The 10,793-nt window shown below is 46.0% G+C and overlaps 1 pseudogene; it reads left to right on the top strand.

The window, feature by feature from the left end:
* Positions 1-321: 321 nt before the first annotated feature.
* Positions 322-439, top strand: LOC126229579 (5S ribosomal RNA; annotated as a pseudogene).
* Positions 440-10,793: the final 10,354 nt, after the last annotated feature.

Here is a 10,793-nt window from a genome sequence, read left to right as displayed (position 1 = left end):
CACTCCATTATCTGCTACTGTAATACTGATTCAGTGGCACTTACACAGTAGTGCAAACAAAATAAGGAGATGTTTACTTCATTAAGTACCAACCAATCCGATAAAATGTTATCACTCAAACTATTTTGGCGCAACTAATGGCAGCAGGTTTAAAACACGGCGCGGTTCGGGGCAACTCCAGACAGAAGAGAAGGCAGTGCGTTGCATCTCTCAGATGTATTGCGGAAGACACCTGAGCCCTTGCTGTGGCGACCACGAAGTAAGCTGTGGCGTACATGAGGCAGTAGATAAACAGCTACGTTACTCTATGAGGAATAATGCGGCAACGGCCTTGCTGCAGTGGATACACCGGTTCCCGTCAGATCACCGAAGTTAAGCGCTGTCGGGTCTGGCCGGCACTTGGATGGGTGACCATCCGGGCCGCCATTCGCTGTTGCCATTTTTCGGGCTGCACTCAGTCTCATAATGCCACTTGAGGAGTTACTCGACCGAATAGTAGCGGCTCCGGTCACAAAAAATCATCGTAACGACCGGGAGAGCGGTGTGCTGACCACACGCTCCTCCTATCCGCTTCCTCAGCTGAGGATGACACGGCGGTCGGATGGTCCTGATGAGCCACTTGTCACCTGAAGACGGAATGCTTTTATGTGGAAGAATATACATGTGAGCTGCCCTTCCGTTGCAGTGTTGGCACGAAGAGCATAGATGGCGAAAATGAAAATGCCTCAGATTATTTTACGCCACCGGAACGAATAAATATAATTCTAATAAAGCTGCATAACAGGCAATACCACCATCAGTTGTCACCAGCAGGGTTTCTATTAAATAATTACAATTTGGATACTAGGCCAGGATGTTGATATTGAAGATTAAAGAAAATAGTTTTAAAAACATTACGTATAGGGGCAATACGGAATACGAAATCGGAGTATCAGTTGTAGATATCCGCTGTCCTGTCACGTTAACGTTTTCACCTGTTAATAGTTAAAAGTGGGTATAACCACCGTTTGAAGCGAGGGCACTGCAAAATGTGCAGGCAGAGAATCGACAAGGTTCTGGAAATTTCTGACAGGGATGTGGAGTCATGTCGACATCAGTACTGTGGCCATTTGCGATAGGTTCCTCGGTTGAGGGTCTGGGGCTCGAACAGCCCGATCGAGGTGGTCCCGCAAATTCTCGAGTGGGTTTAAATGCTGGGAGTTTGGTGGCCTGGGGAGTACGATAAACTCATCATGGTACACCTCGAACTACGCACGTACGCTGAGAGCTGTGAAACACTTTGCGTCCTACTGGTTGATGCCATAATGCTGAGGGAGAACAAATGCCTGTAGTAGTGGTTCAAATGGCTCTGAGCACTATGGGACTTAACATCTGTGGTCATCAGTCCCCTACAACTTAGAACTACTTAAACATAACTAACCTAAGGACATCACACACATCCATGCCCGAGACAGGATTCGAACTTGCAACCGTAGCGGTCACGCGGTTCCAAACTGAAGCGCTTAGAACCGCACGGCCACACCGGCCGGCCTTGTAGTAGTGCACATGGTCCCCAGTGATAGACGCATACTTGTGTTGATCCATTGTGCCTTCCAGAGGTCACCCAGAAAAAGCCACGAAAACGTTTCCCAGACCATTGTGCTCCCTTCTCTGGCCTTGACCCTTGTGACAATCCAACTGCCAATTGTCCGATGAAGTGTAAAACATGATTCATCCGAAAAAGCCACCTGTCGGCACTCAGTGGACGATAGTTGCGGTACTGACGTGCAGATTACAGCCTTCGTCGCCAGTTAACAAAAATCAACATGTGTGCACGAACCAGGCGCCTGCTACAGAAGCCTTTATGTAGCAAATTCCGCTGAACAGTCGTTGAGGAGACACTGTTGGTAGCCCTTTGGTTCATCTTGGCGGTTAGTAGCTAAACGTTGCACGTCTAGCCGCCTGTACACTTCTGCGCAACCTTCGTTCTGCCCTGTCATCTATTGTCCACGATCCACCATGGCTGCCTCGGCGCTGGTTTTGGATAGCGCCATTTTGCCGTGCACGATATACTTTAACCACGGCAGTACACGAACATTTTACAGAATTTGTTATTTCGGAAATGCACCTACTCTTGGTTCGAAAGCCAAAGATATGCCCTTCTGGACATCAGATAAATCACTATGTTCCGCATTACGACAAAGACCGCACTTTTTGCCGCGTTCCGCCCGACACGCTTTATATAGCCTCCATTACTGATGCTGCCACCTGTCGTCTGCGAGTGGTTATTGGACGTTGATGTCGAACGTGGGCGTTGGCCACTTTAATGTGACTGTAGAGAGTATAGTTCTTTACAGGTCTGATCGTTAATCGAGAATAACGATAATGTTGACTGAATTCTCATGATGATATACAAATAAATCACATATTAAATACTTCATCAGGAATCCAGGGACACCAATTGATCTGACGAATCGCGATTTTGCCTGTTTTAAAATGATGCAAGGAGTAGGCTGGCTCTGAGCACTATGGGACTTAACATCTATGGTCATCAGTCCCCTAGAACTTAGAACTACTTAAGCCTAACTAACCTAAGGACAGCACACAACACCCAGCCATCACGAGGCAGAGAAAATCCCTGACCCCGCCGGGAATCGAACCCGAGAAAGGAGTAGGCTAATCGCACAGCCGTATGAGGCGTTTTACCAGCGGTGGGTGGAGCATGTAGCTGAGGCCGGAGGTGGTTTGTGATATTTTGAGAGGCTTTTCCTATCATGACTTGGGCCCATACATTCAGATTATCACGGACAACAACACGGATGTTTATTTCAACATTCTTGCTAGTTAAGTATTGTTCTTTCCACTACACTATCGGCAAAATATTAGTACACCTAGAAACAAGAAGTCGATTTTGATCCGATGACGACATAATCACCTGGGATATAGTACATACACTGACTACGGTTTCATCGTCGCCATCCAACAGATAGATTAGTGCCATAACTGTCAGGCGCTATCTGTGCTCACAGTTGGTGTACTGCAACCGTTTGAGCAAGCAGCCAACCATGCTATAGTGATGCACTCGTGCTTCCTACAGACAAATGAGCGGGTTTGAAAGGGATCGAATTACAGTGGACCACTTTCGTAACGGTGCAGGAATCAGTGTTCGCGTGAACATTCTCAGACCTGTTGACGAGGCTCTGGACATCCACACAGCGCATACGCCCGCCAGGATCGTCGTACTGTAAGGACGGCTGTGGCGGATCATACAGCTACCACAGCACAGATAAGATGGTCTGTGATCCCAGATGTGTCAACAATAAACTGATGCGAACCGGTTATTAGCAATCGGTCTAGGAGCACGCACACCTCTAGCCCTTCTTCCACTCACACCACAGGCTCAACTGGTGCCGTCATAAAATCTTGTAGAAGACGTAATGGCGCGCCGTGGTCTTCAACAATGAAAGCAGATTCTACCTGCACGCAAGTGGTGGTCGTGTGTGCTTACGACGTAGACCCAGCTAGGGCTGTCTCTTAGAGTGCTTTTCTCCGAGACACACCCCAGGCCTTATGGGATAGGGTGCGATAAACTACAACCCTCGTTCACCTTTGATGTTCCTGGAGAGGACACTAACCATTGCTCGGCACGTGTAGAATGTTTTTAGACCAGTTCTTTTTCTGTTCTTACAACAACAAGGTGGTGTGTTTTTCCTGACGTGCAAGACATGCAGCAACTTCCCTGGCCAGCACGATCTCCAGACTTGTCTACAGTCGAGCACCTGTGGGATACGATGGGACGAGAAGGGACTCGTGCGACTCGTCAACCAAAACCTCCTACAGAACTACGTGAACAGATGTAGCAGTCGTGTCATAACGTATCCCAGGATAGTATTTACCATCAGTACGATCGACTGCATGGCAGAATGGAGGCTACACTACGTACTAATTTGTGTGTTTCAGCACGGGTCGATACCTGGAGCGTCAGAACCGCTTGTACCGTTCATCTGTAGTTCTAATCATTTCATGTACTCCATATACACTGATGCAACGATAAATCTTGAGTGAACTGGAAACCACTGAAAGTGAGTGTGAAATTTTTTTTTCGGCAGTGTATATTTTCATGACGCGGATATTACGGACACAGCTGACTTCCAAGAAGATTGTTATTCATGTGGCTTACATGATCATTTTACATTCTTATTTCAGGACTTGATACATGAATGGTTAAATATACATTGAAAGTATATAACATAAACAAACAAACAAACACACACACACAAACACACATTTTACAAATGAATATTAACGAGTGCTTGCTGAAGAGTACTACCTCCGATTTTTATATGTGTAAACTCTTGAAGCTTTTCAAATAAAACAAACTTTATTAACATTCTACATCTTCATTCTTCAAGTCTACATATTTGCAACCCTCTGCCGTTACGGGCTCTGAATTGCGGCGTGCAACGTGACATTGCGTAATGTTAACTACGTCGGTGCGTTAGAAACAGCTGCCGTAATCGAGTTTCGAATTCGAGTACTTCGGCCACACATGGAGCATCTCCTCCTTCAGTCTGTCAATGCCAGACCACATACTAGTGCAGCAACATGTGCAACAATCCGACGCCTTGGGTTCACTGTCAGCGATCATCCTCTATACAGCCTCGACTTCGCCCCATACCGATTTTCCTCTGTTTCCAAAACTGAAAAGTACGTCTTGGAGGACCTCATTTTGATAGTGGTGAAGCGGGGCAAGCAGAGGTGAGTTTGTGGCTCCGTCAGTGAAGTCAAACGCTCTACAGTGACGGTATCGACGAACTGGTCTCTCGTTGGCGGAAATACGTTCGTTGCCAGGCTGACTATGTTGAGAAATAAATACACTACTGGCCATTAAAATTGCTACGCCAAGAAGAAATGCAGATGATAATCGGCTATTCACTGGACAAATATATTATACTAGAACTGACATGTGATTACATTTTCACGCAATTTGGGTGCATAGATCCATAGAAATCAATACCCAGAACAACCACCTCTGCCGTTATTACGGCCGTTATTACGGCCTTGATACGCCTGGGCATTGAGTCAAACAGAGCTTGGATGGCGTGTACAAGTACAGCTGCCCAAGCAGCTTCAACACGATACCACAGTTCATCAAGAGTAGTGACTGGCGTATTGTGACGAGCCAGTTGCTCGGCCACCATTGACCAGACGTTTTCAATTGGTGAGAGATCTGGAGAATGTGCTGGCCAGAACAGCAGTCGAACATTTCCTGTATCCAGAAAGGCCCGTACAGGACCTGCAACATGCGGTCGTGCATTATCCTGCTGAAATGTAGAGTTTCGCAGGGATCGAATGAAGGGTCGAGCCACGGGTCGTAACACATCTGAAATGTAACGCCTACTGTTCAAAGTGCCGTCAATGCGAACAAGAGGTGACCGAGACGTGTAATAAATGGCACCCCATACCATCACGCCGAGTGATACGTCAGTATGGCGATGACGAATACACGCTCCCAATGTCCGTTCACCGCGATGTCGCCAAACGCGGATGCGACCATCATGATGCTGTAAACAGAACCTGGATTTATCCGAAATAATGACGTTTTGCCATTCGCGCACCCAGGTTGGTCGATGAGTATACCATCGCAGGCGCTCCTGTCTGTGATGCAGCGTCAAGGGTAGCCGCAGCCATGATCTCCGAGCTGATAGTCCACGCTGCTGCAAACGTCGTCGAACTGTTCGTGCAGATGGTTGTTGTCTTGCAAATGTCCCCATCTGTTGACTCAGGGATCGAGACGTGGCTGCACGATCCGTTACAGCCATGCGGATAAGAAGCCTGTCATCTCGACTGCTAGTGAAACGATGCCGTTGGGATCCAGCACAGCGTTCCGTATTACCCTCCTGAACCCACTGATTCCATAGTCTGCTAACAGTCATTGTATCTCGACCAACGCGAGCAGCAATGTCGCGATACGATAAACCGCAATCGCGATAGGCTACAATCCGACCTTTATCCAAGTCGGAAACGTGATGGTACGCAATTCTCCTCCTTACACGAGGCATCACAACAACGTTTCACCAGACAACGCCGGTCAACTGCTGTTTGTGTATGAGAAGTCGGTTGGAAACTTTCCTCACGTCAGCACGTTGTAGGTGTCGCCACCGGCGCCAACCTTGTGTGAATGCTCTGAAAAGCTAATCATTTGCATATCACAGCATCTTCTTCCTGGCGGTTAAACTTCGCGTCTGTAGCACGTCATATTTGTGGTGTAGCAATTTTAATGGCCAGTAGTGTATGTAGATGTGGAGAATAAGGCTGTAGAACGTTAATAACGGTTGTTTCATTTGGAAAATTTCAAGAGTTGTCTCATAAATCGGAGACATTACTTTTCAGCACACCCTCACAGGGCTCTTAACGAGTCCACAGATCTCGGAGTCAGCAAATGCAATTCATCGAGCCTACCAGGAAATTTGCGGAATAAACACTCTTCAATCATCTTCTGCGTGGTTTGCACAGCATCCTAGAACCTCCATTTTAACAAACAGTTCAAATGGTTCAAATGGCTCTAACAAGGGAACCTCCCCATCGCACCCCCCTCAGATTTAGTTATAAGTTGGCACAGTGGATAGACCTTGAAAAACTGAACACAGATCAATCGAGAAAACAGGAAGAAGTTGTGTGGAACTATGAAAAAAAATCAGTTAAATTATCAAACTCAGTAGTCCATGCGAAGATAGGCAACATCAGAGACGCTGAAACATAAGCTGCTCCGTGGTCCCGTGGTTAGCGAGAGCAGCTACGGAACGAGAGGTTCTAAGTTCAAGTCTTCCTTTGAGTGAAAATTTTAATTTTTTATTTTCAGTTTATGTGACAAACTCTTACGTTGTCATCACTATTTTGGGAGTGATTATCACATCTACAAGAAAACCTAAAACGGGCAAGGTAGAAGAATCTTTTTACCCATTCGCTAAGTGTACAAGTTAGGTGGGTCGACAACACATTCCTGTCATGTGACGCACATGCCGTCACCAGTGTCGTGTAGCATGTATCAGACGTGTTTTCCTGTGGAGGAATCGGTTGACCTATGACCTTGCGATTCGGTTCCCATTGGAGAGGAACGTCCTTTCGTCTACTAATCGCACGGTTTTGCGGTGCGGTCGCAAAACACAGACAGTAAACTTATTGCAGTGAACAGAAACGTCAATGAACTAACGGACAGATCATAACTTTGCGAAAATAAAGAAAGTAAAATTTTCAGTCGAGGGAAGACTTGAACCAAAGACCTCTCGGTCTGCAGCTACTCACGCTAACCACGGGACTACGGCGCTGCTGAGCTCGCACTCTCCTTGATTTTGCCTATCATGCGTATGGACTACTCAGTATGTATATTTTACTAATTTTTTTCACGGTTCCACATAACTTCTTCCTGTTTTCTCGATTGATCTGTGTTCAGTTTTTCAAGGTCTATCCACTGTGCCAACTTATAACTAAATCTGAGGGGGGTGCGATGGGGGGTTCCCTTGTGAGCACTATGGGACTCAACTGCTGAGGTCATAAGTCCCCTAGAACTTAGAACTACCTAAACCTAACTAACCTAAGGACAACACACACATCCATGCCCGAGGCAGGATTCGAACCTGCGACCGTAGCGGTCGCGCGGTTCCAGAGTGTAGCGCCAGAACCGCTCGGCCACCAGCGGCCGGCGCTAACAAACAGTCACCATACACCTTCTGCGCCCTGTACCGAATCAATCTGGAACTGTCCAGTTTCCTGGAATAAGCAGACACGTTCACACCTTCAGTAGGATCAGTAATAAGGTGAGGATGCTCTGGAGGAAACTTGTGACAAAGATCGGCAACTAATGAAGACGTTAGGTGCATTTCCTAAGCCTGAGAGATGCCAACACATCACTCCAAAGGAAGTCGTGACGCGCTTACTGCAGAACTGTAAAGCGACTGTGTACAATAACCGCATTAGACTTGTGTGGACACAGTTACGACTCGAATACTCTCAGCTAATTCCCCGTCCACTGCTCTCATGCGAGTTCGCAAGTGATGAGATGGAGGAAGCAAGGCAAGTATGCGTATGAAGAAAGCGACTCATTTCGATGTAATGTGTTCAGTCCTAAAGCATCGACTGCGCATCGACCAGCGCAGCGCCGTGGAACGGCAACAAGACGACCCGCGCGCCAATAGAAAGAGCTGTCAGCGCCACACCTGTAGGAAGAGAGAGTTCAGTGGCCCCTGTCAACGCTGACTTAACCAGCCGCCCATCGCTGGCAGGGTCCAGCTCGCCAGCTTGGACGCAGACTCAGAGAGCATCAGTACTGGCTAATAGGGAAGATGATACTTACAAGGGAACCTCCCCATCGCACCCCCCTCAGATTTAGTTATAAGTTGGCACAGTGGATAGGCCTTGAAAAAGTGAACACAGATCAATCGAGAAAACAGGAAGAAGTTGTGTGGAACTATGATAAAAATTAGTAAAATATACAAACTGAGTAGTCCATGGGAAGATAGGTAACATCAAGGACAATGGGAGTCTAGGAGCGCCGTGGTCCTGTGGTTAGCGAGAGCAGCTGCGGAACGACAGGTCCTAGGTACAAGTCTTCCCTCGAGTGAAAAGTTTAATTTTTCATTTTCAGTTTATGTGACAAACTCTTATGTTTTCATCACTTTTTGCGAGTGATTATCACATCAACCAGAAAACCTAAATCGGGCAAGGTAGAAGAATCTTTTTAGCCATTCGCCAAGTGTACAAGTTAGGTGGGTCGATAACCTATTCCTGTCATGTGACGCACATGCCGTCACCAGTGTCGTATAGAATATATCAGACGTGTTTTCCTGTGGAGGAATCGGTTGGCCTATGACCTTGCGATCTAATGTTTTCGGTTACCATTGGAGAGGCACGTCCTTTCGTCTACTAATCGCACGGTTTTGCGGTGCGGTCGCAAAACACAGACACTTAACTTATTACAGTTAACAGAGACGTCAATGAACGAACGGACAGATCATAACTTTGCGAAAATAAAATTTTCAGTTGAGGGAAGACTTGAACCAAAGACCTCTCGTTCTGTAGCTACTCACGCTAACCACGGGACCACGGCGCTCCTTGCCTCACACTCTACTTGATGTTGCCTATCTTGCGCATGGACTACTCAGTTTGTATATTTTACTAATTTTTTTCATAGTTCCACAAAACTTCTTCCTGTTTTCTCGATTGACCTGTGTTCACTTTTTCAAGGCCTATCCACTGTGCCAACTTATAACTAAATCTGAGGGGGGTGCGATGGGGAGGTTCCCTTGTTAGCCTGTGTTCTGCGAGTAGTCATAGCGTGAAAAAGTAAATGCACGTAGGAGGCTCAAGAAGCACAACAAGCCACCTCACAACGAACAGCGAACTTATGCTTCATTCCTTTTTAGCATTAAAGTGTTCTACTAATTTGATGGGGGTATACACAGATAATTTTGGATTCATGCTACTGGCCATTGCAACTTCTCTCCTTCCCTGTTTGTGTCGGTGCTGACTCACACAGTAGGCGACAATAGTATGGCCAGAGCTTATGAAAAACGCGGGCTTGAAACTAAGTGGTGTTTGTTACAGCTGTGTAACATGATTATCGGAGAACTGCAGCAGAAGCTATAGCCCCCAAGGATCTGGCAAATATGGCAATGAAGCCAACACTACACTACTTACTGCATAAATTACCAGAAGAAAGGTTGTTGTTGTTGTGGCCTTCAGTCCTGAGACTGGTTTGATGCAGCTCTCCATGCTACACTATCCTGTGCAAGCTTCTTCATCTCCCAGTACCTACTGCAACCTACATCCTTCTGAATCTGCTTACTGTATTCATCTCTTGCTCTCTCTCTACGATTTTTAGCCCCCACGCCACCCTCCAATACTAAACTGGTGATCCCTTGATGTCTCACAACATGTCCTACCAACCGATCCCTTCTTCTAGTCAAGTTGTGCCACAAACTTCTCTTCTCCCCAATCCTATTCAATACTTCCTCATTAGTTATGTGATCTACCCATCTAATCTTCAGCATTCTTCTGTAGCACCACATTTCGAAAGCTTCTATTCTCTTCTTGTCCAAACTATTTATCGTGTTATGTTTCACTTCCATACATGGCTACACTCCATACAAATACTTTCAGAAACGACTTCCTGACACTTAAATCTATACTCGATGTTAACAAATTTCTCTTCTTCAGAAATGCTTTCCGTGCCATTGCCAATCTACAATTTATATCTTCTCTACTTCGACCGTCATCAGTTATTTTGCTCCCCATATAGAAGAACTCTACTACTTTAAGTGTTTCATTTCCTAATCTAATTCCCTCAGCATCACCCGACTTAATTCGACTACATTCCATTACCCTCATTTTGCTTTTGTTGATGTTCATCTTATATCCTCCTTTCAAGACACTTTCCATTCCGTTCAAGTGCTCTTCCAAGTCCTTTGCCGTCTCTGACAGAATGACAATGTCATCGGCGAACCTCAAAGTTTTTATTTCTTCTCCATGGATTTTAATACCTACTCCGAATTTTTCTTTTGTTTCCTTCACTGCTTGCTCAATATACAGATTAAATAACATCAGGGAGAGGCTACAACCCTGTCTCACTCCCTTCCCAACCACTGCTTCCCTTTCATGTCCCTCGAGTCTTATAATTGCCATCTGGTTTCTGTACAAATTCTAAATAGCTTTTCGATCCCTGTATTTTACCCCTGCCACCTTCAGAATTTGAAAGAGAGTATTCCAGTCAACATTGTCAAAAGCTTTCTCTAAGTCTACAAATGCTAGGAAAGTAG

The sequence above is a fragment of the Schistocerca nitens genome, unplaced genomic scaffold, assembly GCF_023898315.1.
Source record: "Schistocerca nitens isolate TAMUIC-IGC-003100 unplaced genomic scaffold, iqSchNite1.1 HiC_scaffold_375, whole genome shotgun sequence".
In the NCBI taxonomy this organism is placed as follows: domain Eukaryota; kingdom Metazoa; phylum Arthropoda; class Insecta; order Orthoptera; family Acrididae; genus Schistocerca; species Schistocerca nitens.
This window is presented reverse-complemented; position numbering and strand designations above follow the sequence as displayed.